Source organism: Elaeis guineensis, chromosome 1 (genome assembly GCF_000442705.2).
Source record: "Elaeis guineensis isolate ETL-2024a chromosome 1, EG11, whole genome shotgun sequence".
NCBI lineage: Eukaryota > Viridiplantae > Streptophyta > Magnoliopsida > Arecales > Arecaceae > Elaeis > Elaeis guineensis.
In genome coordinates, this window is record NC_025993.2 from 27,790,451 (window position 1) to 27,802,032 (window position 11,582).

General features: G+C 34.6%; 1 long non-coding RNA gene across 1 annotated transcript in view; it reads right to left on the bottom strand.

Moving 5' to 3' along the window:
• Positions 1–10,582, bottom strand: part of LOC140854717 (uncharacterized) — a 29,349-nt gene extending 18,767 nt beyond the window's left edge. Inside the window, exons 1-3 of the long non-coding RNA XR_012137894.1 lie at positions 10,420–10,582; positions 9,645–9,744; positions 9,447–9,520 (exon numbers count right to left, since the gene is read on the bottom strand). This is a non-coding gene — a long non-coding RNA (uncharacterized lncRNA). The remainder of the gene's footprint in view (positions 1–9,446; positions 9,521–9,644; positions 9,745–10,419) is intronic.
• Positions 10,583–11,582: the final 1,000 nt, after the last annotated feature.

Genomic DNA, 11,582 nt, shown 5'->3' on the forward strand with positions numbered 1-11,582 from the left:
AGATCCAAGGGGAAGAAGAAGAAAAGCCAGTTCGCTCTATGGAGTACGATGGAAGAAGGAGAGGTCATCAATCATCTTCCTGTGCCGATCAATTTTAGATCTTTGTTATAATTTTATTTTATTTTATTATTTTTTTTAAAACTTTTTATACTTAAATTTAATTTTAATTAATATAAAATTTATTTTTTTGTACTTTAAATTTCTGTCTTTTATTTTTTTACAATTAGATGCTAGGATCTAGTTAGTAGATCTTAGTATCAATTTATTTTATGCACTTTAAGTTTCTATTATTTATTTTTATTGTAAGAGTGAAGCTAGGATCTAAATAGTAGATCTTAGTATCGAATTTATTTTTCATAATTTTAATTTTTATTTTCTGACTTAAATTACTTCAAAATTTTATTTTCTTTTTATAAAATTAAAGATTTCAAATCAAAATCTTCCTTCTCTGTGGATTCGACCCGACTCGCTACTCTCTATATATTTTTAATCTTTATTGAAGTTAGAATTAGATTGATAATCACGGTTCCTAATGACAACATCGCAAACCTATCAATTTTGGCACCATTGTCGGAAAAGGCACCAATTTTAATGTTTGATTTTTTTGATTTTTTATGAATATAACTTACTAACTTTTTTTTTGTAGAAAAAAAAGAAGGAAAGAAGGGTAAAACACTTCAATTTGGTGAGATCAATCCTAACCCAAACCTAACTATTTTTTTAGTATTAATTATTTTTTTTCAAATTAATCTAAAATTACCCACATAAATCTAATAAAAATAGTATGACAAGAGTAGAAACTTAATTATTTAGAAACATTCATCATCTTAGATTTACTTTGGGTGATCACTAGAGACAAGATAAGTTTTCAAGTTGGATTAATTTCATGTATTTAATTTAGTTGCATAGAACTCCTTGTTTGAAATTGGTTGTGCATATTCATCTCAAATCAACTTAAGGGTAACACGATTAATAAGATAAGATGAAGATTTTATCATCTTTCTTAGCCCAAAAACAACCAACCAACATCCCGCATTAACCCAAACCTAATTAAAATTCAGTAGAGTTGGCCCCTAAGATCAATTGAGTTTAGTTTGAGTATTGTGGTGAAGTCAAGTATAAAGTAAGTTTGGACTCATCCCTGAAATTGGTGTCTAAGGCAAGAGGTTACAAAGTCAGCCTAAGTGGATTCATAGTTATTTAATTGATTTCATTAGCTTACCTAGCCAATCCAATTGGTGTCTAAGGCAAGCAATGGGGGACCCCCATGACCCCACCTCTTACCTAGCTAGTTGAAGGAAGTGAGAATAGACCCAACTTGCATCTAGGCCCAGCCACTCTATATCAAACTGTTAGGTCTAAGAAACCCATAGGTGTCTAGGTTTAATTGTCTGCTAACTTGATTGTAATTAACACTTAATCACAACTAATTTTTCATCCTTAGGTCTAGGGTTTTCTCAAGGTTCTAACCTTTAGAACCTTTCTCTTTCTTCCTCTTCTTTTCTTTCTCCTTCTTCTTAAAAAAAAAAAAAGAAAAATCTGAACCATGCACATTAGGGTTTGCACTGGTATATGCACGGTATAATTTTTTCTGATCTAGTTGAATCTAATTCTAAAATTAAAGGCTAATCCATGTTACATCTAATAATCAACTGACTAGAAATTCTGAGAACCATCTAGGCAGATGAAGGAATATTTTATTCCTTCCACTATAACCCATCAATATTTTCACCATTCTATGGGATCAAACATTCAGATTCTAGTCCTAAGATCGATTTGAATCTAAATAGTCCAAAAATTAGATAAAGTCGACCTTAGATAAATGCCTAGCCCTAGGTCAATAATCTCCTGTGCAATACATACAACCTTCCAATTATCAAAAATTTGTTCTATCTGTGCTAGCCTAGCCCATCATGTGAGTGAATATCCCATGGCTGCACAGTTTCTATCTTTCATCCAAGAATAAGTTCAGGCTGCCCAAGGTTACTCCAATCCTGTCAATGACCTATTCTAAACACATATAATCAAGATTGGAGGAACCACCCTAATTTTTCTTGGAGACCCCAACAGACTTGGGCCAGACCCAAATTTCTTCTGTATAGAACTTTCAAGATAGGCTCTAATACCAGAATTATGCCTATAATAGAGGTCAGCCTAGTCAGCCTATCCAGCCATCCTATTACAATCAGCCGTCATACCCACTTCTTCAATAGACCCCTCTAGTCGACGATAGGTTTAGCCAACTTCAACAAATGATTATGATCCAATAGCAATCTCTCACCAACTAGAAGTACAAATAGGTCAATTAGCTGAGTCTACCATGAGAAGAGAACTAGATCAATTATCAATCAACCAATATCGAATTTCAAAAATGACCCATCCATCCATCAACCACCTGGACCTAGTTATCAATCTAGTGTCCCACCTAAGAATCTTTAATTTGAAAATAATAAAGTAATCTCTGAGCTTAGAAGTGATAGGATTCTTAATGATCCATACCAAGATCAGGGAAAGAGGCTAGTACTAATGCTAGCCAAAAAGAAATTTAGAATAAGAGATTCGTACTGAGACTAACCCAATTAAGAACCTGAGCCCAGTACTGATACTGATCTAAGTGATAAAGAGAAGAGAGCAGATGAGTTACCTGAGAATATTCACCAAGGTTCCATTTTCTTTAGTCCTAAAAGCTGGTTCTTCCACTTTAGAATCACCTCCTCAAGAACTGAAGTCATCTTTGATCATATCTAAGTATGCATATTTAAAATCAAGTGATACCCTTTCAGCACCCATTGCTTCAAACTCAACTCCTAACCCAAAAACTCAATTCATGAGCATTTTAGAAGAAAAATAGAAAAAATTCTCAACAAATAAGGGTCTGTGAATGGGTTTGTAAATTATCTTACTACAATTAAGAACGGGATGTACAATACTTTCTGAAGATTGGTAATAAAATATTAAAATTTATTATAGACCATCTTTCTGAGATTGTAATCTAAAATTATTGAAATTTATCAATCCAATATTTGACATGGAGTAGGTGAGAGAATCGGCATAGTCTGGCTGAAAACGATAAACTTAGCATTTTTGGAAGGCAACCCAGCTTTTACTTTTGCTTTTGCTTTCTTTTGCATTTTGTTTAGGTTAATCGAGTCTTGCTTATATCTTTTATAAAAATTGAAGATAATATTAGCTAAGTTGAGAGGAAAATCAATTTTGAGAAGACTTCTGGATCAGGTGATATCTCTCTTTTTCTTTTATTTTTGTATGCACTCTTCATTTTTCCTACTCCATTGAGGACAATGTCGATTAAGTTGGGGAGGAGAATAATAAAAATTTTTAAATTTTAAATCCTCAAGTAAGTTAGTATTTAGTATTTAAGCATCTGATTAACTTAAAAATCGAGTTAAACTAAGTATTTTTAAAAAAAATTGATGTACAAACTAGAGAGTTTGTGAGATATTGAGGATCAAGTATTAAAAAAACTCAATAAAGAGTTAAATTTAGAACTTAAACAAGTTTTCTTTGAGATTTCTAAATTTTGCTACCAGCACAAAGAAGAGTTTACTTCTTATAAACTTGTGTAGGATAACTATATGTTTCTTCATATTTAAAAAAAAAAAAAAAAAATTTCAAGTACTTCATAATGAGTAACTGGCCTCTTTACCTAAGCAAGTATTGAGTTTCACGTTAAAAGTATGAAGGATAAAAAAACTTTATTGTAAGGCTAGTTTTTACTCTAGCTGTTTGATTCGAGTAAGTAAGTCGAAGGATATTCTATACTTAGTGCCCTAAAGCCATTTAGTTTGAGAGTCATTGACTGAAAACTGCTATATGGATCAAACAGAAAGTTAAGGGTTAAGACACTCAATAGCAGTACAATATTAAAAAAAAAAATTAATAAATGAAGGATAAAAGTAACAATATACTTTCCATATGAAAGTTAATGATTTAGAAATAAAGGTAGGGATAATTTAGAAAAAATTCAAAAAAGTTTAGTATTTTTAGTTTAATTTTCATATTAATTAGTATTAATACTCCAATGACATACCTCACTCACTCTACTGAACATTAGTGTCCTTTTTAAAATTATCTGGTGAAATTCAAAATTTTAAGTTAAATAGTACTTAATTCAAAATTCTTTCTTTCTCGAGGATGAGCAAAATTTTAGTTGAAGGTGTGATAAGTGGTATATTTTTATATTTATTTTAGATATTTTTGATAATTTATGGTGCTAACATCTTTTAAAAAATCTAATTTCATGAATAAATTAGATTTTTTTGTAAAAATAAATAATTTTAAAAAAAATATGAAGTTAGAACATATTTATGAAAATAGATATTGATTTAATTAAAAATTTAAGCATCAAAATGTTGAAAAATTATTAAAAATTTAATATATATATTTTTTAAATTTTTTAGATAAAAATTAAGCAAAATTAGTGAAAATATCCTAAAAAATAAAATTTATAGCCTTTGGTCACGGTGGATCAGTCACTCGATCCACGAATTCAAGAGCACGGTCCATAAGAAATATTTTGTGGTCCACGATGCGATTCACAGGCGAGTAGAAGAATTTGCACTGATCGATGGTCAGATTTCATCTGAAGCGAGATCCGATGGCTGTAGTGGTTTCTGACTTTGAATGGAATAATTGAGTATTGATCAATGGCCCAGATCAAATCTGAGACCTGATCCAATGGCTAAGAACGTCCCTGACCCTGATAAGGATTTAAACAACTATTTTTTGGTGATCTGAGCGTCCATTGAAGATCTAATGGCAGAATTAATTTATAAGAATATAATACGATTTCTAAGGATTTTAGGACTCCTTTTGTGATCAGAAAAAGGTGAAAAATTTACTTATAAATAGGTGGTCTAAGAATAAGAGTGAGGAGAAGAAAAAATCAGTGAAAAATAAGAAAAAAAATAAAAAAAATTAGAGAGATTTAGGAATCTCAGAAGAAGAAGAAGAAAAGTCAGTTCGCTCTACGGAGTACGATGGAAGAAGGAAGATTATCAACTATCTTTCCGACGAGGCTGTGTCGATCAACTTCAGATCTTTATTATAGTTTTATTTTATTTTATTATTTTTTTAATTTTTTATACTTGAATTTTAATTTTAATTAATACAAAATTTATTTTCTTGCACTTTAAATTATTGTCTTTTATTTTTTTGTAATTAGATGCTAGGATCTAGTTAGTAGATCTTAGTATCAATTATTTTATATACTTTAAATTTTTATTATTTATTTTTATTACAAGTAGAAGCTAGGATCTAAATAGTAGATTTAGTATCAGATTTATTTTTCATAATTTTAATTTTTATTTTCAACTTAAATTATTTTCTTCAAAATTTTATTTTTTTTATAAAATTAAAGATTTCAAATCAAAATCTTGGCTTCTCTATAGATTCGACTCGACTCGCTACTTTCTACGTATTTTTAATCTTTATTGAAGTTGGAATTAGATTGACAATCACAGTGTCCTAATGACAATATCGCGACCATATCATGAACATTATAGAATCTAAGGCAGGACCAGCAGAAGACCCATACTTACATCTGATAGAAATAAGCAAATTAGTATCTTCCTTCGTTCCCCTTAATAGCTTTTATTTTTAGAACATTATTTTATCATTATCATAGTCAATTTTGTGCACTAGCTTTTATATTTAGAACACTAACTAAATATTATCATAGTCAATTGTGTGTAATACATTCCTTGAACCTGCACTACCACAAAATAAATGAACTGGCAGTCAAGGAACCTTACTAGTTGAACATCAGGAGAGTGTTAAAGAGGCTCACATGGATCCTAGAAAAGCATCAAGAGGTAGTTGGACATGTATGCACACTATCATTACGCAAGAGATAACACCTTAGTTAAGCAAAGATAGCTCTTGACAAAGGGGGCATCATTGGTGACTGTGTCTTTGAAGGGCATCTCTTTGGCTATCAAGTAGGTTGGGAGGGCATCAAACCTATCATATCAGTAGATGAGGGTGTTGCCAATGAAGATGGACGTGAAGAGGCTAAAGCAAAGGATAGAAGAGTAGACCTCCACATTAACAAGAAGACTGGGGAGGGTGGCGATAGAGTTCAGGAGGAAGGGGAGGTGAAGCAATTGGTAGGAAGAGTACCATGAAAGCATGAAACATGAGGAGGTAAGGGCAAAAAATAATGGACTTGGAGAGGATGCGAAGAAATGTGATTATTCGATAAGGAAGATAGTACAGCTTATTTATTTATGAGCAAGTTACACAATAATTCACTAAATTTGCCCATTGTGTGATCAATCGCTTCCATATTTTCTTTTATGATTAGTTTCCATGCATCATTTTTGGACTTTTGGTGCTTCCACTTAAGGTTTTAAATCTCATAAGATGAGGCTGTCCTAATTTTTCTATGGAACAAGATGTACCGCGTGCCACCCCATCCGACACTTGGGATAGAAGAAATCCCTAGATACCCCGATCGGGATGCTGGACATTAATGGAACGGACCTATCCCAACACATAGGATGGTACCCTATCCCGGTGTCCCGTGAGACATCCTGCTGGGATCTGAATCCTTGCTTCCACTACATCTCATTTCATTTCTGTATGCAGCTTAATGATAACCCTGCATGTGACACTATGTATTAAGGGGTAACAGCACCTATGCAGAGCCACCTCAAATTGATGAGGACCATATGCATGCCGTATAAGAGCTGATGCTTTTGTTGTTGAACCAATACCCGAAAATCGATGCTAAATTTATCATTATCCCAACTTTGATATAGCAAAATTGCTCTTCTCATCTATTTGGATAGTTGCATAAGTTAAGATCCAATCCACTCTCTCACTTGTTTAATTTATTACCATCATAATATTAGAACATCAAAACTATCCTTCTATGTAGATGGATACTAGACACCTAGTGTTAGGATCCAACTTATTTGCATCCCTCTGTCTACTTCCCAACCAAACCAAACCTTGAGTTTCAAGAAAGTAAAGATAGGACTAACCCTAACAACCAATGACCCCATTAAAACTCCAAGAAGACGGGCAGTTTGGAGCGTGCCGAACTGGACCGGCAAGGAACCGAGACAGTTCAGCAGAGAAAATGGCACACGCCAGTGCTGAAGAAGAAAGAGAGAAAACAGAGGCACAGAGAGAGACAAGGAGAGGAAAGGCCATCGGAAGCCGGCGGCGGCCCTCTACGGCCATCGAAGGGTGGTAGAAACTCACGGCTCAGTTCGCCCGATGCGACTACGCAATGAATGAGAAAGAGAGAGAGAGAGGGGGAAGGCCATCAGAGATGGGAGGACGGGATGGCGGAGAGGCCGTTGGAGGTCTTTGGGTGGCCGCCATGGCCATCGGGCGGTGGAAGCGATGCGGGCGGAGTCACAAAAGCGGTGAGCATCGCCTCTTTTTTAAAGGAAAAGAAGAACAGTGAAGCTGGCACTTCATTTGCCCACTTTATTTTTAGAATTTTTTTAAGAAAAATTTAAAAAATACTGAAGTCGGCAATCGATTTGCCGGCTTCACTATTTCAATTTTTTTAAAAAAAGATCAGAAGCAGTGAAGCTGGCAAACCTATTGCCGGCTTCACTTTTACCAAACTTTTTTAGAAAAGCATGTGAAACAAGGGTGATCGTTTCTATTTCACACCGCGAAGCTGCAGACGACGTTTATGTTGCCCAACGACTATGGCAGCCAGCCAGAGGCCCTTCGACGGCCTCTCTGACGGACCCCCTCTCTCTCTTCTTTCTCTTTCTCTTCCTCTCTTTTCCTCCCTCTCTCTCTCTCTTCTTCGAAACGTCCCTTCCTCCCTTTGTCGGTTTGCCTCGATCCAATCCGGTATGAATATATATCGGACCATGCTGCCGACCGATCGAAACGGCCATCGATATCGAATTGAGAACCTTGATCATGCCCATGGTTCTCCCACCCCCCCAAACCCTATTAAAAGCCGTGAAATCTCTAGAATTCAAGAAAAGAAATCTTTGAACAGTAACAGAAAAAAAAAACAAGAAAATAAGAAAAAAAAGAATTCATTCCAAGCGATCAATAGGCAAGAGAGGAGGCAGAGTTGTTCCAAGCATGGAGCTTCACAATAAGAAATCCATGGAGCTCCTAGAGGAGCTCCACCTCCCCAGGAGGTTGCAATCACTGAGCAAGTGCGGGTACAACTGAGCAACAAGGTTTAACATAGAAAAAGAATAGCTGGCACATGTCCAAGAAGATCAAGAAAACGAATGTCATACCCATGCAAGAGTGGTGGAAGAAGTGGATGAAAATATAAGGGATGAGCTAACAAATTTAGTACCGAGTTGGCAGCTGGGCTGATAGTACAAAGTATAGCAGGCACAAGCCTAGTCCCATGGGCCCACACCAGACTGCATGGCCAGGTGCCAAAACAAACATGCACATGTCAAATCATATCATAAACTGTGCAGAAACATAGTGGGATTTCAGAAAAGGGTAAAAAAAGCCTAGAGAAGGTGTATTAGAGACCCAAGGAGAAAGAAAACTTTGAACATGACCAATAATGCAAAACAAGCAAAGTTTGAGATTTTTTATGCACTTTACCTTTCATTTATTTATTTATCCATTCATTTATATATTTTTAGCTTGTTCAGCTACGTTAGAGAGTATCCAACTATAAAAAATTTCCGAGATACAAGTAGTAGGGCGTAGTTACTTTTTTCCTCCATCAAAGGTGATATCAATCAAATAGGCAAATACACCAAATAGGCAAACAGATTTCTTTTCTAAATAGAGGCATACATTTGAACTTTTCCTTAGTTTGGAGGGCAGAATTTGACAAATAAATAAATAAATAAATAAAAGGGGACAAATGTGAAAAGTACACTTTTTAAGTGACAATTTACCATCACATAAGTATCACTAAATTAACTCTTTTTACCTAAAACCGTAAACCCAAAGCAGCCCTATTTAACATGTCCATCAATTTGCATTCAGATCAATAGTATTAAGAAAAGTAAACTAAGAGACATGTAGTCCTTGAATTTCTTAAAAAAAAAAATCAGAAACAAATAGCAAATGCTTTAGTTTCTAGAAGTACCATTGTAAAGAAGTATGAAATCTTTCAAGATATCATGGAAATAAAAATTGTATTTGATACAACACACTCACTTTCATTTATTCTATCAATAGCATTGGTGCCAATGGCAATATCCCTAGGCTATTATACTTACATGACTCTAAAGTTTTGACTAATATATAAGAGCAACAAAATGGATGGCTGCAAAGAAGTACAAAATCATTCAAGGTATCATGAAAATAAATTGTATTCGATATAGCAAACTCATTTTCACTTATTTTATCGACAGTACTAGCGGCAACAGTGATTTCATAGACCTATTAGGATTATATGTCTCTAGAGTTTGGGCTAATATATAAGAGCAACAAAATGGGAGGTTATGTTATAAGAAGTCATATACCATAGCAACTCAAGAACTGCATAATTTGCAATTTTAGAATTTATCCTTTTGCACTCTACAACTTGGGGAACAACCTGAAACAAGCCAGGTAAATAGGGGAAAAATTATGGATAAACATTTGATATATTCATACTAAAGCAGAAAGCATGGAATTGAACTTCATGAAAAAGATGTGTCCATGGAGCATGGAACCCTTACAGAAGAAATATATTTTGGCCGAATTGACAACCATACAAGGCCAGAAAGAATGTTTGTTACTGCCAAAGCAAGAGTTAATATGTCTGCCCTTGACTGTGAGCTGTTTAGAGAACAAAGGAGTAAGCATAGCATAGTAAATGTTCACAGTTCAATCAAACAAAGAAAATGAATTGCACACTATTTCAACAAATGGATATATGATAAACAATTGTGTGCATTATCTTTCTACTAACAACTAATAGTTTTATCCTCCATATGTCAAGAATATGAAAAATAACTCCTCCCCTCCCTGCCTCGGCCCACCCCCACCGTAAAAAACTGGTTATGAGTTTGGGAAAGAACCAACATGACCAAACATCTATTTCCAAGGAATATATCCTCTTGTTTTGTTTTATTTATCAGTTATTATTATCAAATGTTACCCATCATATAACATGTCACTAATTCAAGCCATAAGAAGCTTAGGAACTGATGAACGCATTAAAACATATCTTTCAAACCTTGTCTTGCCTCTCCACTTATCATTTAGTTACCAAAGCATGAACAAATAAAGAACAATAGTACTTGAATGACCCTCAGTTGTTTCCTAGGCCTTGTTGAAGGAATAGAATTGCCATGTGTTCCTCCAGAAAACCCAAAGCATGGATTATTTTAGATGTGAAGCATTTTTTGTCTTTTAGGGCATGGGTTTTGCTGGTGGAAAAAAGCACAGTAATGCACATACAATTGTTAAAGAAGCCCCACCAGATCATCTCTGAGTTTTTGAGTGGTTTACCTGCAGAATTGTGAAAACTAAGAGGTATGTCCTCCTCCTGAAGATGAATCTTGGCTTTCTTACACATCGTTGTTGCTTTTACAACACTGTTCTAAGACCAAGTGCTCATTATCTCAATGAATACAAGGTGGGCCATGCGCTCTTATTCTCACAAAAAAAGTACCTGAATGATCCAGGATGATAATAAGCACCGCACATGCCAAAACAAGTTATTGCTTCCTAGAACTAAATTAATAGAACCAGGGTTGGGCACAAGAGTAATTCGCAAGTGTAGGGAAGTGGAACTCAAAAAAAGGGGAAATAAAGAGAGAGAGAGAGAAAAGAAAGAGGATGCACTTAAAAGTTAGGTACAAAGTAAATTTCTAGAGAGATTTTGCAGTAACCATCACACCCTAGTACAAGGTTTTGGTCACTCAGGAAAAACTTGCAAGTGAACTTGTTTATACCACTCAGATTTATTCCTGGCAATCGAACCAAGAAAATCTAATAAACCATATTTTTCCAAGAGACAAATATACACCACAATTACAATTGGTCTAGTTTTGTGATTATTAAGCTGCTTGAGACTTCAGTTAGTGCAAAAGAAACCAGCAAAAAGTGATATCATATGTGTATATATGTATATATGTGCACACACGCACGCACTACAGCTGATATCCTCCTATCAAGTCGAGTTCAAACCCTTGGATCTCTTTGCTGTTGTGATTTCTCTAATTATACCCATCCAGATGTGGCCCATACTAATACGTATCGAAATTTATTTTATATATTTTAATTGATCTGAACTATGATTAAAGATAAACCTTCGATAAAATGATAGGGATATATTAGATGGTTTAATAAAATTGAACTCTACACAACCATCGTAGATAAGTTCATCTTCCAGTCTTTGAGACTAATTCAGATACTGACTCTGATGTGTGAGGCATATTATAAAAGAACTTCTATAGATTTTGTCTCCAACCCGCTCTGAGAGCTTGTGAGGTCCTCCCATTGGATATACTCGGATAAGGGATTGGAAAATCAAGATGCTGCTCGATGACAATGAGGAGCATCCAAGATTGATTCTCTTATAGTTGCAGGATTGCAGATTGCAGATGGATTAATTCCTTTAGGCTTGAACAACAATGGCTAAAGATATAATTATTTCCCCATCAAAGATT